The sequence below is a fragment of the Colobus angolensis genome, unplaced genomic scaffold (genome assembly GCF_000951035.1).
Source record: "Colobus angolensis palliatus isolate OR3802 unplaced genomic scaffold, Cang.pa_1.0 Scaffold175, whole genome shotgun sequence".
In the NCBI taxonomy this organism is placed as follows: domain Eukaryota; kingdom Metazoa; phylum Chordata; class Mammalia; order Primates; family Cercopithecidae; genus Colobus; species Colobus angolensis.
Genome location: NW_012114877.1, coordinates 4,691,967 through 4,709,106, shown reverse-complemented (window position 1 = coordinate 4,709,106; position 17,140 = coordinate 4,691,967). Strand labels below are relative to the sequence as shown.

General features: G+C 37.1%; 1 pseudogene; it reads left to right on the top strand.

Moving 5' to 3' along the window:
* The first annotated feature begins 229 nt into the window (after positions 1–229).
* LOC105509396 lies at positions 230–973 on the top strand (annotated as a pseudogene).
* The last annotated feature ends 16,167 nt before the right edge of the window (positions 974–17,140 follow it).

The following is a 17,140-nucleotide window of genomic DNA, read 5'->3' as shown; positions in this document are numbered from 1 at the left end:
ATTTATCTTGTTTATTCTCTCTCTCTCTCTCTTCTTCTCCTTCATATAAACTCCATGAAGGGGATTTTATCTACTTTGTTTACTTCTGTATGCCCGACATACAAACAAAGGCTAGAGAGAGTATGCACTCCATATCTATTCACTGAATGAATAGAATAAATAATTGACTAGATAAAATATGAATTAGTAAACAAAGATCAACAAACGTCCTCTTTTTCCAGCTGGAACCATGGAGGGTGCAGAAGAGAAGAAGAAGGTTCCTGCTGTACCAGAAACCCTGAAGAAAAAGTGAAGGAATTTCGCAGAGCTGAAGATCAAGCGCCTGAGAAAGAAGTTTGCCCAAAAGATGTTTCGAAAGGCAAGGAGGAAGCTTATTTATGAAAAAGCGAAGCACTATCACAAGGAATATAGGCAGATGTACAGAACTGAAATTCGAATGGCGAGGATGGCAAGAAAAGCTGGCAACTTCTATGTACCTGCTGAACCCAAATTGGCGTTTGTCATCAGGATCAGAGGTATCAACGGCGTGAGTCCAAAGGTCCAAAAGGTATTGCAGCTTCTTCGCCTTCGTCAAATCTTCAATGGAACCTTTGTGAAGTTCAACAAGGCTTCGATTAACATGCTGAGGATTGTAGAGCCATATATTGAATGGGGGTACCCCAATCTGAAGTCAGTAAATGAGCTAATCTACAAGCGTGGTTATGGCAAAATCAATAAGAAGTGAATTGCTTTGACAGATAACGCTTTGATTGCTCGATCTCTTGGTAAATATGGCATCATCTGCTTGGAGGATCTGATTCATGAGATCTATACTGTTGGAAAACACTTCAAAGAGGCAAATAACTTCCTGTGGCCCTTCAAATTATCTTTTCCATGAGGTGGAATGATGAAAAAGACCACCCATTTTGTAGAAGGTGGAGATGCTGGCAACAGGGAGGACCAGATCAATAGGCTTATTAGAAGAATGAACTAAGGTGTCTACCATGATTATTTTTCGAGTCTCCTCAGCTTAATAAACAGTACCTGCTCTCAAAATGAAAAAAAAAAAAAAGAAGATCAACAAACATGCAAGAAAGCAAGACACTATGAGTGAGAGTTCACAGAAACCACAAAAAAATCATTAGAACCCCTTCTCCAAAAGACCTCAGATATTGAAGTTATCAGCACAAAATATAACTATCTGGAAACATTTTTTTTAATTAAAAATGAAGTATTTACAAATAAGCAAGGAAAAAACTATCAAAATGGCCAGATTCATAAAATAATCAGATTAGATTTTTAGTAAAAACATAATAATTGTTGAAATGTTAAAACTGTGAATCAGTTAAACAGAAATTAGACATAGCTGAAGAGAGTATTAGTGACTTATTTTATACCATATACAAAAATTAGCTCAAAATCAATCAAAGACCTAAACATAAGAGCTAAAACTAAAAATTTCTTAGAAGGAAGCATAGGAGCAAAGCTTTATAACAATGGATTTCACAGTGATTCCTTGGATATGATACTGAAAGCATAGGCCACAAAAGGAAAAAAATAGATAAATTGGTCTACATAAAAATATTAAAACTTCTGTGCATCAAAAAACACAAGGAACAGAACAAAAAGGCAGGGGGGAAATACTTGCAATTCATATTTCTGATAAGGGTTAATATATCCAGGATATATAAAGAACTCCTACAACTCAACAACAACAAAAACCCTGATTTTGAAAATGGGCAAAGAAGCCGGGCATAGTGGCTCACGCCTCTAATCCCAGCATTTTGGGAGGCCAAGGCAGGCGGATCACAAGGTCAAGAGATCGAGACCATCCTGGCCAACATGGTGAAACCCTAGCTCTACCAAAAATACAAAAAGTTAACTGGGTGTAGTGGTGGGCGCCTGTAGTCCCAGCTACTTGGGAGGCTGAAGCAAGAGGATTGCTTGAACCCAGGAGGTGGAGGTTGCAGTGAGCCAAGATTGTGCCACTGCACTCCAGTCTGACAACAGAGCGAGACTCCATCTCAAAAAATAAATAAATAAAAATAAAAATAAAATAAAAATGAGCAAAGGACTTGAATAGACATTTCTCCAAAGAAGATCTACAAATGGCCAATAAGCACATGAAAAGATGTTCAACATCACTAATGATCACAGAAATGCAAATCTAAACCCCATACCCATTAGGACTGCTGCTATCAAAAAAATCAGAAAATAACAAATGTTGGCAAAGACAGGAGAAATTGGACCCTATGTATGCTGTTGGTGGGAATGCAAAATGGTGCAGCCATGTGGCAAACAGTATGGCAATTCCTCAAAAAATTGAAAACAGAATCACCAAATGATTTGGCAATTCAACTTCAGTTATATAACCCAAAGAATTGAAAGCAGGGTCTCAAAGAGATATTTCTACACTCATGTTTTTAGAAGCATTCACAACAGCCAAAACAGGGAGGCAACCCAAGTGTTCATTAATGAATTAATGGACAAACAAAATGTGGTATATACTGTACACACAATGGAATACTATTGACCTTTAAAAAGGAGAGAAACTAGCCAGGCTCAGTGGCTCACGCCTGTAATCCCAGCACTTTGGGAGGCCGAGGTGGCCAGATCATCTGAGGTCAGGAGTTTGAGACCAGCCTAGCCAACATGGTAAAACCCTGTCTCTACTAAAAATAAAAAAAATTAGCCAGGTGTGGTGGCAGGCGCCTGTAATCCCAGCTACTCTGGAAGCTGAGGCAGGAGAATTGCTTGAACCTGGGAGGCAGAGGTTGCAGTGAGCCGAGATTGTACCACTGCACTCCAGCCTGGGCGACAGAGTGAGACTCCATCTCAAAAAAGAAAAAAAGGGGGGAAATGTTGGCATGCTATAATATGATGAACTTGGAGGACGTTATGCTTAGTGAAATAAGCCAGTCACAATATTACAAATAAAATATTATTCTACTCATATGAGATACCTAAAGTAGTCAAATTCATAGAGACAAAGTAGAATGGCGATTCCCAGAAACTGAGGGGAGGAGGAATGGGAAGTTTTTCTTTAATGAGTGTAAGAGTTTTGGTTTTGCAGGATTAAAAAAGCTCCAGAGATTGGTTGCACATTATGAATGTACTTAACACCACTGAACTGTACACTTAAAAATGGTTAAAATGGTAAATTTTCTGTTATGTGTATTTTACCACAATTTAAAAAGAAAAACTAAGTGTGGGAAAATATTGTCTATTGTGGTTTTTCAGTGTCCCTAACCATATAAAATACCTTGCAGAGGTTATTTGTCCTCTGAGGACAGATGATGGTCAAATCAAATGAATTTCTAGTTGGTAAAATTTCATACAGTAAAGCAGACAGTGAAAAAATTCAGTCAGAAAATACCAGTCAGGTTTAATTTTACATATGCTCATAGCACTCTGAACCTTGTTTCCTAGTGCTTGCTCTAGCTGTTATTTTATTTAATTTGACTGTGTTAAATTAAACTAAATTTGGCCTGAGGCTGTCTCTGTACTGAGTCCCTAAATAACAAATGCAATCCAATTCAGTACCTAAATAAACCAAAAGCCTAATTTAAGAGTATATTTTATAACAAATAGCTGCACTTCAGCCAATCATAGCAGCTGAGCTTCAGCCAATCACAGGCTGCCAACTGATCAGACCATGTCCAAATAAGGCAAACGCTGAGCTGTAATCAATCAAGCTGTTTCTGTACCTCATTTCTGTTTTTTGTCTATAAATGCTGCCTGCCTACATTGCAGAGCAGAGTTCTCAACTTCATCTGGTTCTGACAGCTGTCTGATTTGTGAATTGTTCGTTGCTCAAATAAACTCTGTTGAGTTTAATTTGTCAAAAGTCTTCCTTTTAACAACTGATTATTTTATCAATATCAAACGGTAAAGTCCGTGAGGACAGGGAGCAAGCCTGGCTTTCATTCACTTTTATATTCCTAGTGCCTAGATACATCTCAGTAATACTTCAGTAGATATTGAAAACAGAGGAGCCACAATGTAACAGTATCAGTAAAAGCTGCCATTCATTAGATATCTAAGTACTTTACATATAATTTCTTATTTGATCCTCACCACAACTCTACCAAGTAGTTCTGTTGTTTTCTGTGTGGTTTCCAAAGGTAAGTAATAGAATTTATCTCTAACAATTCATTAGTCCCTTTTCCAGTATTTTGACCTCAAAGACACTTTTTCTTTCTTTTTTTCCCTCGCCCGAGACGGAGTTTCGCTCTTGTTGCCCAGGCTGGAGTGCAGTGGTGCTATCTTGGCTCACTGCAACCTCCACCTCCCAGATTCAAGTGATTCTCCTGCCTCAGCCTCCTGAGTAGCTAGGATTATAGGCACCTGCCACCACACCTGGCTAATTTTTGTATATTTAGTAGAGACAGGGTTTCACCATGTTGGCAGGCTGGTCTCAAACCCCTGACCTCAGGTGATCTGCCCACCTAGGCCTACCAAAGTGCTGGGATTACAGGTGCGAGCCAGGCTGGCTGACCTCAAAGACTCTTAATCAATGCTTCTTAATATGGGAGCCCTAGATCAGCAGCATCAACATCACGTGGGAACCTGGTAAAAATGCAAATTTTGGGGTCCCACCTGAGACCCACAGAGTCAGAATCTCTGGCGTGGGATTACCAATCTGTGTTTAAGCAAGCCCTGGGGGTGATTCTGAGGCAGGCTACACTTTGAGGACCACTGCTCTAAAGTCTCCAGTTGGATTTTTTTTTCTTTTTTAGACTTTTCTTCCAAAAATCACTCTCCTGAGTTCTTTTATAATACTGGTTATAAAAGTTTGAGGGCTCAGAACAAGGTTAGCTGTTTGGTGTGTCATTCCTAAGTCAGGTGTTTGCAAATTGGTAACTATACACACATTATGAACGTTTCAGCTAAAAGCAAAAGAAAAATGCTTTGGGCTTATATTTTGCTACAAGGCCAAAAGTTATTGTTTCATTCATTTTACTGAATATTTATGTTTTGGATTGCCTCTGTAAATTAGTTCTTATATTAAATTCTCTCCATAAAAGTTTATATTTCACCAAGTTCCTTTCCTTATGTGGTGCCCCCTACCCAAAATAAATTTGAAAGTTATTTAGCAACAATACTAATGTCAACAATAATAGCTTCCTTTGTTTTATAGTTAAAGGAAGTTTTTGGAGACTTGTTTAGAATTTTAATATGTCTACTGCAGAGATCCACTTTTGTAGACATAACTTTGTTATATTAATATCTGATGCTGTGAGAAAGACAAATATGTATGCATGAGAAGAATCAACTTGATATCAGCCAAAAGTGAGTCCGAAAATTTCTTCCAAAGAAGCTTCAATTTTTGCAAAAGTGAGTTACCCACTCATGGTAAATTCTGCCAAATTATATTAAATTGTGATTTTCTGAAATGTGGTTTGGAAAATGTATGCATCAGGGAAGTAAATTAATTGAAAGAGAAAGGGATTGTATTCACAATATGAAAATATACAAAATGGACTAACTCCCTCTACCTAGAAGTTATATGTAAAGAGTACTGATAGAGAGAAGAGAAAGGCAGCAACATTCCTCCAACAACATGTTGGTAAGCCCCAGTAAAAGTTTTCTAGTCTCTCGAGTTGAAACAAGTCAAAATAATCCAGTAAATTGGCTTTAACTGATGTGTAATATTATTAAGTGCTGAAGTGAAGTAACTGGTGACTTGGCTTCCGTGATCTGATCAAAATTAAAATCCTCCTCACTCCCATCTCCGTTTTGTAAAAAAAAAAAAAGAAAATGAAAAGGCAAATGACAGACTAGGACAAAATGTTTGCACACCACTATCTCATGAAGAACTTTTATTTACAACATATAAGAAATTCTTACAATTCAGTAAGTCAATAAGAACACAAAAATCCAATTTTAAAAAAAAATGCTTTATGAAAGAAGACATGCAAATGGCAAATAAACACATGAAAAGATGCTCAATGTCATTAATCCTAAGGGAGATACAAATTGGAACCACAATGAGATACCAGCACACACCCATTTGAATTTTTTTTTAAATAAACACCAATAATACCAAGTGCTGGTGAATGCACAGATATGGAAATCCCTTATATTGTCCATGGGAATCACCAAAAACTGAAAACACCCCAAATATCCTTCAGTGAATGATGGATCAAGTTGTCCTGCAACCATACGATGAAATACTATTCAGCAATAAAAAAGGAATGAACAGACTACTGATTCATACAATGTGGATGAAACTCAAATGCATTTTCCAAAGTGGAAGACTCAAAATGCCATGTGTATGCATCTGACATTTATAAGACCTTATAGAAAAGGTAAAACTATAGAGACAAAAATAGAGCAGTGGTTTCCAGGGATTGAGGCAGGGGAAGAAGTTGATGACAAAGGAGGTTGGGGGACTTTATGGGGTGAGGGAATGGTTCTCTATCTTGATGATGGTGGTGGTTACCCACCTGCATTTGTCAAAACTCATAGAACTATAAAAGGTGAATTTTACCGGATGTAAATCACACCTTAATAAGAAAAATTAAATCTGATTCCTATTTCATGCCAGATTAAAAATCAATTTTAGGTACATTAAAGATTAAAACATAAAAGACAAAATAAACTTTTAATATCCAACACAAGAAAATATAACTTAAGATCTTAGAGTAGGGAAGAATTCCTTAAATAAGACACAATGTAGGAAAAGATGGATATATTTGATTACTTCTGTTCATCTGTTCGTCAAGAGTTACAAAGAGAGTGAAAAGTCAAGTCCCAAATGATAAGATATTTCCAACACTTATAATTATAAAAAAATCAGGCCGGGCGTGGTGGCTCAAGCCTGTAATCCCAGCACTTTGGGAGGCCGAGACGGGTGGATCACAAGGTCAGCAGATCAAGACCATCCTGGCTAACATGGTGAAACCCCGTCTCTACTAAAAATACAAAAAAAAACTAGCCGGGCGAGGTGGCGGGCGCCTGTAGTCCCAGCTACTCTGGAGGCTGAGGCAGGAGAATGGTGTAAACCCGGGAGGCGGAGCTTGCAGTGAGCTGAGATCCGGCCACTGCACTCCAGCCCCGGCAACAGAGCAAGACTCCGTCTCAAAAAAAAAAAAAGAAAGAAAATTGGGCAAATATCAAAGTCAATTAACTTTATGCACTTTGGAGTGCACACATCTGAATGTTGTGTTGATGCCCTGGGATGTTGAGTGAATAATGCAATTAAGTCATAGAAGGATACCTAAAGCATAATCCCATTGGCATAAAGTTTCAAAACAGACAAAATTAACAATGTTTTGCTTAATAGTACATGTATCAGTGATTAAACAATAATGAAAAGTGAAGGAATAATAGCACAAGATTCAGGACGATGGTTAAGTTTGAAGTGATGGGGGAAAGGAGGGAGTTACAGGTTATTTTCTATTTCTTAACCTAGGTGTCAGGTTCATACATCTATTTTTTTATTATATAAAGTGTACATATGTGTTTTATACACTCTTACGTTTATGGAATTGTGTTTGCTCAGGTCCTCTAAGAAACAGATGCCAAAATGGGGTTAAACATGCAAGAAACTTATTAGGGAAATGCCTGGAAGACACCACGGTGCAGTTCTGATACCTCTGAAGGAGAAGGAGAAGGAAGCAGGATTAGATAGGCAGAGCCTTGGACTGCAGCATGGTTCTAAGAAAGTTTCAACCAGATCCATAAGGAGTCAAAGTCACCCATCAAGGAGTCCCCGTTTTGCAGGGACAGTGTTGTTGTCATACCCAGCCACAGGTTAGGACCAGCCTTGGAAATCATGGTCTTGGTATGAATTCAGAGGTGCTTTCAGAAGGCAGTAGCTGCGATGTCCGTCAGTCACATTACCCACAGCGGGAGATTTGAAAAGTACATTTTTGTGGCTCTCATGATAGTATGTTTCAAACTTTTTAAAAACTAAAGGGTAATGAAAATGGGCAAAGAGTATCAACAAACAGTTCCAGAAAAGAAAATCAAATGACCCTTAAATAAATAAAATAATGTTCAACATCACTCAAAGCGGGACCATTAATTTTCAGATTAAATTGCATTGAGAAGCTCCTTGAGGATTCAGGTGACTCCAAGTCTAGGTCAGGGAAAGTACAAAGGCAAGGTTAGCTTTTTGTTTGCTACAGAACAACGTCATCTAGTACATGTAGAAGCAATACTGGAATTATAAAAAAAAATCACCTTTTTCTAGTCCCCAAGGTAATAACTGATTTGGCAAAGATAGCCAATGGATGCTAAAACATGGTGCAAAGTCTCACCTCATCGGTTACTGACCAAATACAAAGACAAACTGTACATTCCCAGTGGAGAGATTCAGTGGTCACCAGTCTTAACCAAGTAATCAAACCTGAGGATGGATGCAGTGGGGAGACCTGAGTGTGTGTGTGCCAGCTCACCCCACACTTACAGGGCCTAGAGCTCAAGAACACACAGAAGCCCAATGCCATTGCCTAGACATTTAAAACTTGTGAATTGAACTACCAACCTTTGTAAAGTACATTTTATTCTCATATCTTGACAAATATACCTTTATAATGTGTATTAAATGCGTGTAAGATGCATGTAAAGCTATGGTTTTCAAACAAGGTATTTAAGGTAACTGAAAGTGGGAAAAACATCAAAGACAACTGAATTTTATGATTAATTTTATTTCTATTTATTTATTTTTTGAGATAGCATCTTGTTCTGTCACCCAAACTGGAGTGGCAGTAACATGATTATGACTCACTGCAGCCTCAACATCCTGGACTCAAGGGATCCTCCGATCTCAGCCTCCTGGGACTACAGGCACGCACCACAATGCCTGGCTAATTTCTGTATTTTTTGTAGAGACAAGGTTTCACCATGTTGCCCAGGCTGGTCTCAAACTCCTGAGCTCAAGCAATCCGCCTACCTTGGCCTCCCAGAGTGCTAGGATTACAGGTGTGACCCATTGTGTTTGGTCTTATTATTGTACACATGTGAATGTTGTATTGCTATGCTGTGATGTTATAATAAAATAGACATACATAGTTTTATAAGTTATATATTTATTTGACAAAATTAATGTATGTTAACTTCACTTTAATAAATCACTAACTAGGTCGTTATAATGAATAATTTCACATGAATTGTGGCCTGTAGAAAGTAATAATCTAAAAGATTAAAAATATAAAATGAGATCGTATTAAAATATCCAAAATTTGAATATTTTATCAAAAAATGTAAGTTAAATAAATATAAATATATATAATTTAAATTTACTTTTTATATGTGCTTTCCAAAAGTATTTTCTTCTAAATATTAAAAATAGTCTATTAAAAGGCAAGTGAAATTTATTATTAACAAAAATCAAAGTTTTATGTAGGGTTAAATGAAAAGTATTTACTAAAGCTGAAAGTACATTTCAGTTTTTTTGAAAACTTAGTAAAAGCTTATTACATACTTTTATAGAAATAAGGGGTTTTGTTGCAATTCAAGTGTTCAAAAGTCATCCGGTTGCCCATATAAATATTAGATATCACACTTCACACATATATATGAATTGTTTGATACTAAAATGTACAACTGTTACAAACACCACACCAAGTTATAAGAACCTCAAATTACAAGGTTAAGAAAAGCAAGAAAATGGATGCTTGGTGGTACTGGAGGCAATCCTTCATTATGCAAGATTTTTTTTTGCATTCATGCTGAGAATGATTTGGCAAGTTAATTTGTCTTGTCTCCTAAGTACTTCTATTCCTCACCTCCTCCTTACATGCTAAAGCAGTGTCCCTCCATCATTGGCAGTAGGCACAAATCTAACTTTTTAGGGCACTGAAAATGGACGCTATTAAGGTAGTGATATAAAACGATCTCTATTACTAAGTGAAAAAAAAAAAGCAAGGCACTGAAATTATTATAGTATGCTCCTATTTGATTAAAAGAGGAGAAATGCTTATGCATGAATTCTTTTTTGGCAGGATGCATAGTAAGTTAATCACAATGGTGTCCGAAAGGAGGAGAATTAGGTAGGTGGGATGAGAGAGATACTTTTCTCTGATGACCCTTTCATACTTTATGAATTTTAAACATGTGAATGAATCACTTACTCAAAGCAATTTAAAAACTATCCACAAAATGAAAGGGCAAATATCATGAATGTCAGACAAAGGTTTAATAACTGCAATATATAAAGAATGTATAGACCATTAAGAAAAGAAAAGAGAGGGCTGGGTGGAGTATTTTGCATTGACATTGTTTAGAATGCTGGTGTAGGTTGACCTTTAACAGGTTTCACTACTGGTTTTAAATTGCCTACAGGTAATACACCCCCATATGGCCTGTACCCAGGATAGACTGATGCCATTGTCCTGCCCTTAGTGTGTGTCTGTCCCAACAGAACACTGAGCAAATGTCATGGGCTGGCAATTGACACACAAAAAAAAAAAAAAAAAAAAAAAAAATGAAGAGATGGGGGTCAGAGGGTGGGTAGGGGAAGAGGAAAAGGAAAAGCCATGTCGAAACACATTCAACTTCATTACTAATCTTTGAAATCCAAATTAAAATATCTGTGGAATAGCATTTTTCATGTGACAAAAAAAAAAAAAGTTTTTAAGATAGTAACATGCCATAGTGGCAAGTAATTGAAGAAGTGAGAATCCAGATTTTTAAATATTTTTAAATGTTCATAACCACTGACCTCAAAATTCCATTTCTGGAAAATTATCTAAAGAATATAATCACAGGTGGGAACAAAAGTGTATTATTTACAAAAGAAAAAAATTGAAAAAGTAAATGCCCATAGTAAGAAATTAAGTAAATTATATCTACATTATGAGAAACTATATAAGCAATCATTAAAAATAATGCTACAAGCTGGGTGCGGTGACTCAGATCTGTAACCCCAGCACTTTGGGAGGCCAAAGTGGATGCATCACTTGAGGTCAGGAGTTCGAGACCAGCCTGACCAACATAGAGAAACCCTGTCTCTACTAAAAACACGAAATTAGCCAGGTATGGTGGCACATGCCTGTAATCCCAGCTACTCGGGAGAATTGCTTGAACCCAGGAGGCAGAGTTTGCGTTGAGTTGAGATTGTGCCATTGCACTCTAGCCTGAGCAACAAGAGCAAAACTCCATCTCAAAAAAATAAAAAAATGAAAATAAATAAATAAATAAATAAAATAATGCTACAAAATAATGTTGATTGACTTGGAAATGTTAACAAGGCAATTAAAACCATACCTAGGAAAAGAAACCATTTTTATCATGATGAAATTAACACAAAATTTACCACTTTAACAACTTCTACATGTACAGTTCAGTGGCACTGGGTACATTTACATTGTTATGCCTCTTTTACCACTACCCATCTCCAGAATCTATCTCATCTTGTAAAACTGAAACTTTGTATCCACTAAACAATAACTTCCCGTTTCTCCCTCCCCTCAACCCCTAGGAACCACAGTTCTACTTTCTGTGTCTATGAATTTAACTATTCTAGGTACTTTATATATAAGGGAACTCATACAGTATTTGTCCTTTTGTGACTGGCTTATTTCATTTTACATGATGTCCTTAAGGTTCATTCATGTTGTAACATGCATCAGAATTTCCTTTTTTTTTTAAGGCTGAAAAATATTTCCTTGTTTGGATATACTATATTTTGTTCATCCATTTGTCTGTCAGTGAACACGCGGGTTGCTTTTACCTTTTGGCTATTGTGAATAATGTTGTTATGAACATGAATGTACAAACATCTGTTCAAGTCCTTGCTTTCAATTCTCCTAGGTGTACACACAGAAGTGGAATAGCCACATCATATGGTAATTCTAGTTTTAATTTTGTGAGGAACTGCCCTACTGTTTTCTGTAGCAACTGCACCCTTTTTCATTCCCACCAATAGTGCATAAGAGTTCCAGTCTCTCCACATTCTCACCAACATTTGTTGTTTTCTGTTTTTTTTAAAATAGCCATCTTAACGGGTGTGAAGTGGTATTTCATTGTGGTTTTGATTTGTACTTCCCTAATATTAGTGATATTGAGCATTCTTTCATGTACTTATTAGAAAGAACCTATTTTCATAACAGAAAAAAAGTTTTCATATAAATACTATATAGGGGGAAAAAGAAAAGAATAGACATCATAATCTTTACAGAGTACTACTACACTGTTTAGCAAATACTGGCTCCCTTTCCCCAGTATCACCATGGGAGGAATATGCTTTCCCGCACATTCAACTTGGACTTCTCCATGTGCCTTGTTTTGGGCAATGGACTATGGCAAGTCTGATTGCAGGTCTGAAGAAATATCACGTTTCCACTAATCCTCTGAGTAGACATATTCCACGTAATTACTGAGTTTAAGAAATAAAGTGACATCTGTGAAGCAAACCTAAAATTGGCCTGTAGCATGAAACAGAGCTGCCCGAGCCTACCCATAGAACTATAAGCAAGAAATAATTGCTCATTGTTTTTTGCCACTGAGATCTTTGAGGCCATTTGTTACACTGAAAAAGGTAACTAATACATAGAGATTATCTCTGGATAGTGAAATTAAGTGATTTTTTAAATTATTTGTGCATCTAAGTATTTTCCCTTTTCCACTATAAATATTTATTATTTCTAATATGATTTAAAAACCTGAAATATTTCATGCCAAAATATAACAGTGGTTTTTTTCTGCTACAAATCACATATTTTAAAAGTACTTTTCTTTAAATTTTGAATTTGTTTCACAATAAGCATGTCTTACTTTTGTAACCAGGAAAAAAATAATAAAGGTTTTGTTTCCTTTATTTTTTTCCTGGAATGATGGTCATTCACAAATCCCAAAAGGGACTTTGAGGATTTAGTAGTGAAGCCAAGTAGACTAAGGATAAATCATCCTTCTTTATTGGTTGCCTGGGCCTGGGGTGGGACTGGAAAGTGATTAAAATGGTACTGGGTTTCTATTTGGGGTATTAGAAATGTTCTAAATTTGGATTGTAATCATGGTTATAGAACTCTGTAAATTTGCTAAGAATTACTGAATTATATATTCAAAATGGGCGAATTTTGTGATATGTGAATTACCTCTCAATAGTTGTTTTTTTTTAAATTTCCTTTACATGGCAATTTAAAGGAATAGACTTTAGTTTCAAGAACTGGAACTACAAATAACTCTTTGTCCTAATGAAAACACAAACAACAATAACAATAAAAACAAAAAATAACTATATAGACTCTCATTGAAAAGGTAGACTAAGAATCTTTGTGGGGGGTTGGGGAGGGGGCAGCAGCAACCCTGAATTTAACCAGGAACACCTTCTTTTCACTGAGAAAATTATGATTTGCAATCACATTCACCCTGAGAGTCCCAGATAGTCCCAGAGAGTGTGTAGGAGTCAGGCTTCTGGACAGAGGTTTAGAAACGGGTTGGATTCGTGTTTTTGGAAGCCAGTAAAACTTGAAGATGGGTTAGGAGACATGAGAAGCAAAAGCACAACCGAACCCAGCTTGCCAACAACTGCAACATGCAGACACCATCCACTGCCCCCACATCTACGGGCTAACTAGTTAGCTGCTAGTTGAAACTTATAGAATATTAATGAAAGAATTGAGTAGCTCCTTGTGGGGACTTGGAATGTAACCAAATACTCTACGGTTGGTTCAGAGGTTAGCTTATTTGAACCAAAACAATTTGCAAATTATGTAAACTAGTTCAGAGTACAGTAAAAGCCCTGTGTCCCCATCCAAAACTCCTAAATCAGCCCCTCTGTCTGGAAGTCATCTGTTTGTCAAACCTCTGGGCTGACATCTAACTCTTGCAATTTGAATGTTGCCATAACAACCAAGGGGAAAGTTTTGCTCAACAGAATATAATCCAAAAGCAATTAAAAAAAAAAAAAAAACTCTTTGAGCAGCTTCTAGAAGCCAAAGGGAATGTGAATGATGCAAGCCCAACAAGTAAAATGTCTCCCAGGTATAAAATCTGGGGATCACAAGACAAGAAACAGAAAACTTAACAAATTAACAAAGTTGGAAACATGGCTAGCTCAGCCACCTCTCTTTATCCTGGGCACCTTACACATAAGGTGTCCAAGAAATGTTTGTTGATTCGATCTGATTGGGAGCAGTTCAAATCCTTATTTCATTTCCCAAAGAAGAATGAGCTTATCTCATTTCAACTGGGACCCAAATTCACTAAATGGATGTGAATTTCAGAAATCCTAGTACTTGAAATGATTGGGCTTTTATCATTGTGCTCCCTCAACTACCCTTGAGTTAGTATTTGATTTGACATCAGTTAAAAAAAAAACAAAACTGCTTTTGCAAAAATTAAATTCAATTAAGACAAAATAGAAAATAAGACATTTTAAAGCAACTTGTTTTTGAAGTGTATTTTAGGGGAAATTCTTTCTCTGTGTACAATGGGAATTTTCTTATTTTTCTGGGCATCATTTATTCTGTCTTGTTTGATGAGGGCCCTTGATTTTTTTTTTTTTTTCATCTCCTATTTTTAGCTTTCTGGTTCAGGGAACCTAACCACGTTTCAGGGGGAGGTTGTGACTAGGTCCGGCCAATCAGAAGTTTTACACTGCCCTTGCCACAATGATTGGTTCAGGGTTATACACATGACCCAATCAGAACTAATAGAGTCAATGCCGGCCCATTGGCTGAAGGAACTGAAAGTTTATATAATCTCATCAGGTTTATCTCTTGGATTGTGAGGGACTGTGGCATGCTGCAAATAACACTGCACCAACAGATAAAAACACTTGAGTTTTAAACTCGGCCTTGCTTCCTACGAGCTGTGGGGCCTTGGACAAGTCACTTAACCTCCTGAGATCTCATTCTCCTCATCTGCAAAACTCCTTGGAAATTTCTGTGAGGATTTCATAAAGGGTGCATATGTGAAGCCACTTTGTATGTTAGAATGCTTTACTGAAACGTCAGTCCTTGCCCTTTGTCTTCATAGCAGCCCAAACTGAAATTAGCAGGTAGGGCTGTTTGGGTTCAGTGCCCTAAAAACCGAAAACACTGCCCAAGAAGAAGACAATCTGAAGCCACAGAATGCCACAGCGAAAAGGGAGCTTGGAAGATATCTGGTCCAACCCCCTTCATTTCTCAGATGAGGAAACTTGCTCTATCTACCCTTGAAAGCGAGGAAATGACGTAAGAACAACTATTGCAACCATTCATGCAGGTTCCCCACGTTAACTTAGAGCAATCAGATAACAAACTATGGTCTTTTAAGACAAAGCGCATGCGTGTATTTGCATAATGTGCTTATCTTTTCCTGTGGTAAACAGCATCACCTGCAGATAAGTGACAGTTACAGAAAAAAAAAAATGCATTTACTGGACAGTTCAATTCCTCCACACAGCTCAGCCATCTGAGTTCAAAGATGGAAGGAAAAGAGCTTTGCAGTTGAAAAACTTGCTGAGCCATGCGTCTGAAATGCGTTAAATAATTGCAATAGGGATTTTATTTATGTTTTTACATTTTCCCTGTTGGTGAGAGCCACTCCTGCCAAGAAATTATTTGCCAAATGATGACTTCATTTATGATGCCGGTAATGTGATGTTTAACAGCTGACATGTGACCAGTACTTCAAAAAAACTGGGTCCCTTAGCTTACACGGCAACAGAAGTGTTGCAAAAATTCGGAGATCCACATGTAAAATTCAAGAATTTAATATGAGTAAGAGTTATTGAGGCCGGGCGCGGTGGCTCAAGCCTGTAATCCCAGCACTTTGGGAGGCCAAGGAGGTGGATCACTTGAGGTCAGGAGTTCCAGAGCAGCCTGGCCAACATGGTGAAACCCTGTCTCTACTAACAATACAAAAATTAGCCGGGCGTGGTGGCAGGTGCCTGAAATCCCAACTGTTTGGGAGGTTAAAGCATGAGAATCCCTTGAACCCAGGAGACAGAGATTGCAGTTAGCCGAGATCACACCACTGCACCCCAGCCTGGGCAACAGAGTGACATTCTGTCTCAAAAAAAAGAAACAGACAAAAAATAATTTAATATTTCAAAAATCTTCTACAATTTGATCACCACCACACTTTTATTTTTAGTAACATTTCGTTCTTTGCTCCTATAAATAACCTTATATAGTTTCAATCATATTAGACACACATTTTTGCATGTTCAGTTAATATCAAATCACAGGCATTTTATGTGTCTATAAATAGAAATAATAAGAGTCACTTTAAAACTATAATCACCCGTTGCATTTTTAACAATTGATTTAAGCATCTATCTTTCATGAGAAATTTATTTCCTTTCTTTTCTGTTACAAACAGCCTTGCTATGAAAATATAGGTACATACTCCTTTTCCTTCTTTTGGATGATATCCTTTAAAGAATTCCCAGAAGTTGAATTACTAAGTCAAAGAATATGAACCCACAGTTGCTATAATTGCCTTGTTGCTTTCTAAAAGGGTTATAGATATTTGATAATTTAGAATTTTATCTGCAGAATTTTTAATGCAATACAAGACATTTGGTACCTGTTAAACTGTTCTCTTTAGAATTCTCAGTTCTGTGACAGTTGGCATCCATAAGTGAATATATGCAAAATATTGTATTATATATATGCATATGTATATTTCTACAATTCAGTTAATAAAATGATTAATAAAACTGCTTATTGCAACAATTTCTGAGAAACATTAGTCATTAACAGCTAAAATTTTAAGCACGGTACTCAAAAAGCAGACATAATCCCTTAATAGCTATTGTTCCTTCTGGAGATTTTCTGTAACCTTGCCATTTAAACCTAACTACACGGGCCACTAACAAGTCATACAGGAGCTAAAAAAAACAAAAATTATTTAGGCAGTTAGTAAGGGTAAGAGAGTTCTCAGTGGAATTTCCTTTTAACAAAAAGCAGCCCCCAAATCATTTCTTTTCTAACAAAGACCAGCTTGTAAAGTCGAGCTCCAGACATAGATAAGCAAGCTAGAAGCTTGCATAGGTAAATGCCAGCAGCTAGGCCAACAGGAAAAGACTACCTGGGTGCCAGGTATATTCAACATGGAGGTTCCCTCTTCCCTTTTCTTTGTTGCCACGTGTGTGCAGTAAAAAAGCAGGCAACATGGCGCCAGCCAGGTAGAGACTCCATCTGCGTAATAAAAAATTAGGGTGGAACGTCCAGCTTCTTCGCAGGCGATGTATATGATACACCTGGTCCAACCAATCTTT